This window comes from Cyprinodon variegatus, unplaced genomic scaffold, assembly GCF_000732505.1.
Source record: "Cyprinodon variegatus isolate N-32 unplaced genomic scaffold, C_variegatus-1.0 Scaffold421, whole genome shotgun sequence".
NCBI lineage: Eukaryota > Metazoa > Chordata > Actinopteri > Cyprinodontiformes > Cyprinodontidae > Cyprinodon > Cyprinodon variegatus.
The window spans coordinates 671,601-678,524 of record NW_015150874.1 but is presented as its reverse complement, the minus strand read 5'-3'; positions in this window follow the sequence as shown (position 1 = coordinate 678,524).

The window sequence follows — 6,924 nt, the reverse complement described above, 5'->3', positions numbered from 1 at the left end:
ATTTTTGTGCTGTTTTTATGCTGAAGTTCTTTACAAGTGGTGTAGAATTGGTAGCAGGTGGTTCTACGCATCAATAGATCAGGTTGTTTCTGAAAGTTACAAAGTTCTTTAAAAAGACTGAAAATTACACAGAAAAATACTGATATTACAACAATTTGCTTGTATTTTTTAATACTAATACTTATTGAATCCTCACTTGAATATTTTAAAAATTCAATACTTGACTGACTAACTTTTAATTATATATATGTATATATATATGTATGTATGTATATATATGTATGTATGTATACAGCTTTGTGTTGTTATTAAAGCCTCTTACCTTGAGCAGATATCAGTTGATTGCGGGTGTAGCAGACATCAACGTGCGTATGGCGCAAATGCCTTCGGCGGAAGTGTACGTGTTTAAAACTACAGAATTCCCATTAGTAGAATTTATTAATTTTTCGACATTGTTGACTTTACTGATAAAATAGTGTCAAATTCTACTCAGTGATTTCAGCTGATATTATTCAAACAAAAATGAGTAAAATGCAATTGATTAATACTTCAAATTTAATTCAAACATCATAACAATATACCAAACTGTAGACAGACAATTTGTTTATGTAACGGTTACTAGTATTTATTTTGTAAATATTAATTTAGCTTAGTCCCACTTTTTTGAGTGTACTCTATCCATTGTGAATGAAATAAGTTTGTTTTACACACACACACACTTTTTTGTACTGAATGCTTAATGGTTAAATTTTATTTTCAATCTGCTGAGTCTCCAGCAGATTTGTCTCTAAAAACAAAAAAACAAAAAATAAAAAGATTTTTTTTTTAGAAAACATGACTCGAAGATTTTTTAAGGGAAAAGTTGTATTGCTGTTATTATTTGCATAACAATATTTAGTAGAGTTTACATGCAGAGTACATGCAAGTCTTCAACAGTGGAGCAGCTATAAACAGTAACCCCTGATTAAAAGGTTTTTTGCTCATATTAAAATACCATAGCTTTCTGACAAGAATGGCTTTGGATAAGGATAAAGTTTTAATTACAATAATAAGCTAAACTGTTTGTGTTGGCTCCGCAAAACTGAAACCTTTTGTTTCTGATGATGTTTTCTACTTTAGAGAAAGATTCCTGTGTCTAAAAAAGGCAAGGCAAGGCAAATTTATTTGTATAGCACAATTCAGTACAAAGACAATGCAAAGTGCTTTACAGGATAAAAATATAGGAAAATTAAACAGAATCAAAACAAGTAGGAAAAAATAAAAAATGCAGAAACAAAAAAGAATATTAAAAACAGTTGGACTAAAGAAAATAAAAAAGTTGAACTAATGATGTTTCAGTTGAACTGTTTAACTAGAACAGTCAAAGGCAATCCTAAAGAAATGTGTGTAAAAAAATTTCACAAGTGATCTTATCTAAATGTAAGGAACAAAGCAATATTATCCGCCATTGCATTCCTAATTGAGAACATGCTGATATGATTATTAATTTTTTTTTCCCCTCTCTCTTTCTCATATCTGCAATATTGCTTGGAGACTCGCATTTGTTTCTTTTTAGGCTGATTAGCCTGGGTAGGCTTAAACAAATCCATTCTTCTTACTACGGTAAACTAAATGTTCTTCAGAAACTTGTTTGAATAGAAAAGGTTGGAAAATTCATAGAGAAGAGAGATGTGTTTTAAGACAATCAGATCCTTATCCTTCCAACACCTGTACAAGTCTAGAGCCAAAAACAAAACGCCACACTTCCTGATCAGAGGCTGGTTAAACTGGACTTCTGGGAAGCGCCACAGAGAAAGAATACAGTTTATTTCCACAGGCTGTCTCTCTGTTGAACTCAATAAACACCTCACTCTACTGGAACGATCATGGTGTTTGCAATATTACATCCTGACATTTTATTTATTCAGTTAAAAAAAAAATGCATACTTGCACATATTTTTATTATTCTGTTTATCATCCAGTCCTCACGCCTTTCCAAAGTGCCTTTTACATAGTTTGATTGTTTGTACTGTTGAATATGAAGTGAGTCATGGAAACCCGAAGTCAGTTTTCCTGTTGGACACAAAGCAAAGAATATTCATGGTTTTCCCCGAGGGAAAGAAAATGAAATGTTATTGCGAATCTGAGGCAAGACTTGGAAACTTCTGTTTCTGACTTTCTTCATTCAGTCTGACTGAACATAACGTTTTTAGAAAAAAATACATTCATACTCTGCTAGTTTTACCAGCTCTAATCATCTAATTCTTCCTTTCTTTCAGCCTGTTTATTAAATCCACCCAACTTTAATGCCATTAAAAAGATTTTTCTTACATTACTCATCGGAAACCAGAGTTATGATACTGCACTCTATACCTGGTTTCTTTTGTTTGACAGAGCCGTACCGTGACATAACACAGACCCTGAAACCTTTTATTTAACTAAAACAAAAAACCCTGTATCTCTCAGACCACCCAGAGGCCAGCTAGCTGCTAATCTAAATATTAGGAATCTGAAGCATCCACATTTGTACCTGTTGCTTCATAACTCCTCTGTTGCAGAACACAAAATCATTAAAAACTATACAGACAGAAAAAACCTAAGATATAGTTGTTTTTTTTAACACCTTCAACATAAGACACACCCAAATCTAAATGTGTGATGTTTAGTCTCATGTTTGAATGATCCTGATACATTGGGATTACATAGTTAACTTGTCCAATATTTTATTTTGGATAAAAGTCATGTTCTAAACTTGAACCCAAACTGCTGGATTTGTTTAAGTCCAACTGAGATTGAAGAATCCTGCCCTTAATATATAAAAGGTATCAAAATGCTGACACAAAATTTCCTAAACCTCTAAGTTTGTAAAAGATCTGTGCTCATATGTGATGCCCCGAGCATATGTAGAGTGATTTCCAGAGGTGTCAAGTACTCACTGTACTTAAGTACACTTTTTAGGTATCTATACTTTACTCCATCTATCTTTCTTCCTACTTCTGACTTCTACTCATTACATTTTCACACAAGTATCTGTACTTTCCATTCCTTACATTTTTTAAACAAACGTTACTCGTTACTCTTGGCTTCGGTTTAATGTTTATAAATATTTATTTCCCGTCATTTGCGCCATCCAATGCAGATCATTGGCGCCATCCACATCTAGTGAAAACCATTGTGGTTGGATGAGTCGTATAACGCAAACATTCATTGGTTAGCCAAAGGAAATCATCAGAAGCAAGCAGGTGTTCTTCAAACTGCAAACGTGAATTGTCTATGCCATGCTACAGTGTGGGATTCAGAAAAAGATGTTGAAATGTCTGAAAGGTCGGACACAGGCGAGAGCGTATCGAGAGATGGAGACCAACAAGACCTCCCTCATCCCTGGCCCTATCTCAGACAATTTTCCAAAATAGTCGAAAAATTGAGCTTTCAATTCATATAGTGACATCTGGCTGTTTTTTTAAAGGTTACTTTATACTTTTATACTTTAAGTAGTTTTTGGAGCACATACTTTTTCACTTTTATTTGACTAAAGAACTCAAGTTGATACTTCAACTTTTACCAGAGTGTTTTTAAACTGCAGTATCTATACTTCTACTTAAGTAACAAATGTGTGCACTTTTGACAATACTGGTGATTCTGTTCTAATGTTATGTTTATCATGAAAAATATATAAGATATGATTCAGCTTTTCCAGAAAGTTTTGATCTTTATTTAAGATATAGGAAAAACTTTCTACACCATGGCAGGTTTTAAATTGTCTTTAATTTGATCAGGTCCTTCTTCTTCAATCCACAGTCAAAATTTCTCTTTATGCTGCCTTTTTTTATATTTAGTAACTCATTTCCTTTCCCATGCCCTTTCATAAAAAAATGTATTTATTCCCCCTAAATTGCCTCCTGTTCTCTGCCATAATGAACTTGAGTCCTCAGACACACTGTCCCTGCTGCAGTCGGAGTTTTGCCTTAGGCAGCACATGTTTGGATTAAGTGCATATGTGTGGTTACTGTCTCTGAGGACAGACTAACCATCAAACTACAGGCTTCTACTATGTCAACGAAAATATGGTGTATCAAAGGATGCTCTTGAATGTGTTTACTTGTATATGGTTGGATCTTTTTTTTCAAGAAGGAAAAGTCAGGGAAGTACCATGAGCTGGAATTATAACAATCTATCTGCAAGTTACTGTATACTCAGGAAAATGAGCTGGCTATAGGAAATTTTAACAGAACTTGTCATAAAGTGGGAAACTCATCCATCTGTGGTTTTGTTACAATTTAGTGATTTTTTTTCCCCACATCAAAAACTAGTGCTTAAATTAAGGGCCAGATTTGTCTACATTTTTCTGCAAGACAAAACTGCTGCAATAAATTAGGATTTTTTTAAAGAGTTTTTATACAATTTTATTAGGCTACCAAAAAGTTTAAATGCCATTTTCTACCAAATTAAGAATGTACTCAAAGATTGTATAAAAAAATTCCCTTTAGAGGATTATTTTACTATTAATGCTCTAAATCCATTCCTCACCAAAATAAATAAATAAAATATTCTTGATAGCCTTTCTTTTATTTTACTTTTGAAGAGGACAGAGATCATTGTATTACAACTGCATGCATTTGGAAGTTTTTAAAATTTGAAAATGAAGTGTAAAGAACTTTGCATGGTAACTTTTAATAAACATTTTATTATAACAAGAACAATACATTTTGATAACCTCAAGTATTTGGAGATAAAAGGCTATTCTGCTTAATCTAGAGTAAGGTAGACACATACATGTGTTCTAGGTTAGTTTCTGTATTGTATAATTTTTCATATACACTGTATATCAAAAACCCCTTTACAAGAGTTCTGGCTTCTTTCATAAAGACAGAATAAGTTCCTACTCTTGCACACTCAAGAAAAATTACTTTTTTTCTTTTTTAAGATCATATTTTTTTAGTTTTGCTGGTTTATATTCAGGGTTCCTCAGTGGTGCAGTGGGTAGCACTGCTGCCTTACAGCAAGAAGGTTCTGGGTTCGATGTCTTTCTGCATGGAATTTGCACGTTCTCCCTGAGCATGTGTGGGTTCTCTCTGGGTACTCCTGGTTCCTCCTAAAAACATGACTGCTAGGTTAATTGGTTTCTCTAAAATCTGCTTCTGTATGTTTGCATGAATGATTGTCTAATGGTTGTCTCATCCGTAAACAGCTGGAGATAGGCACCAGCACCCCTCGTGACCCCAGCAGGGATAAGTGTGATTAAAAATGGATGATTTAAATTCAGACTAAGATGTTCATGAGCTCAGTGTTATGACCAGATCTATTCCCCCTGTTGTCAGCTTTAGAGCTCATCTAAGCAGCAATTTTTCTGTCGAGTTAAGATTTAATTTAAATAAGAGCGCCTGATTAGGTCTGCTTTTGATTAAAGCTTTTTTAATCAAGATCCCTTATGAGAAGTCCCTCAAACATTTATATTTCCATCTCTCTGTTCAGCCCTGAGATGTTGGGCAGTAATTTTCATTCCCCTTTCTGTGAACAAAGGCCTCTCTGTGTTGACATGCTTGTGGTAACCAGCCATTTCTTCTTGAAAGGATAAGTGTGTGATGAGGAGAGTTCATGTTTCAAACAAAACTAAAACTTTTGTCGTTGCTGGGGTCCTTTTTGTTGCAGCCTCCCTGGTTTATTAGACTTTAATTCCCTCAGTGGAATTATTTCCTGGGAATATTGTCAAGCTTTCTTGTGTGCCCCATTTGAATTACGATTCTTACAGATAAGAAGCTATCACTGCCCTTTTTATTAATCCACAACAGTTTACAGTACCACTAGCTTCAGGGATTGAAAAATCTTTTATTTATAATCCAGAGGATTTTTTCCCCCGCTTATTTTAGGTGCTCTTTAGAGGGCCAGATGCTGAAAAGCCATATTTTTGTTGAGCTAGATCAGAAATAAAGCAGTTCATGCTCTTTTTAAGATAATATCAAGTTTATGAATTGGTTACAACCTTTTTAAAGTCCTTGCTGACCTCTTTGTAAAGTATATATTTGTATTATGATAATAGATTGCAAAAAAAAGTCCAGTTGGATATGATGCTCCAAGCTAGGGAGGTTGGTATATACCAACCCATGTTTTAACATAAAATTGGTCAGATCTGTGTAATGGCTCCTTTAAGAAAACTTGTTCAGAAGGACTCTGGCACTCAGACTAAAGCCTAAAACCATAAATAAAGAGAAAAAATGACCCTTTGACTCTATGCCTAGACATGGGTATAGATAGTATAAATCAGGTGACAGATTCATCTTCTAAAATGAAAATCATTCCAACTGCACAACCTACCCACTGGCCACATGGAGACAAAAACTGTATCTTTTCAAAAACGATTCAGAAAAAATATGCATCTACATGAAAGAAGAAAGCACACCTGTAAACACTGTAGTATGTATGCCAGTCCCATTGGTATCATGTGACACTGTCGCTAAAACACACCGAACAGTTGAAAAAAAAAACAAAGATGTGCAGATAATGCTAATTATGTGAGGTAACCACGGTGGTAAAAAAGCACAAGTTAGTTCAACAAAGAGAAAAAACTACAACATAATCGTTTCCGTGACATTATTCAACAACATTCTCTCAATTTGTGTTATGATAACCTGTTTCAGGCCCATAGGCTGGTCATCATCCAGCCCTGTGATGGCAGAGGATTCTTGTGCAGGGATTAAGGCAGCGGTTTTCAAGCAGGTTGCCAACACAGCTTGCAGCTTAAAATGGTTCAATGCAAACAATGGTCTCTACAAGACACACTTCAGATGTACCAGTGTTCCCCAATCTTTCAACTCTGGAACTAAGTTTAAAATATTTTATTTTTGGTCTCCCAAAAGGCTGATCCATGGAGATACAACACTCATACTCGTACTCGTCGTCTCCCACTTTACCCGGAACCGGGTCGCGGGGGCAGCAGACTAAGCAGAG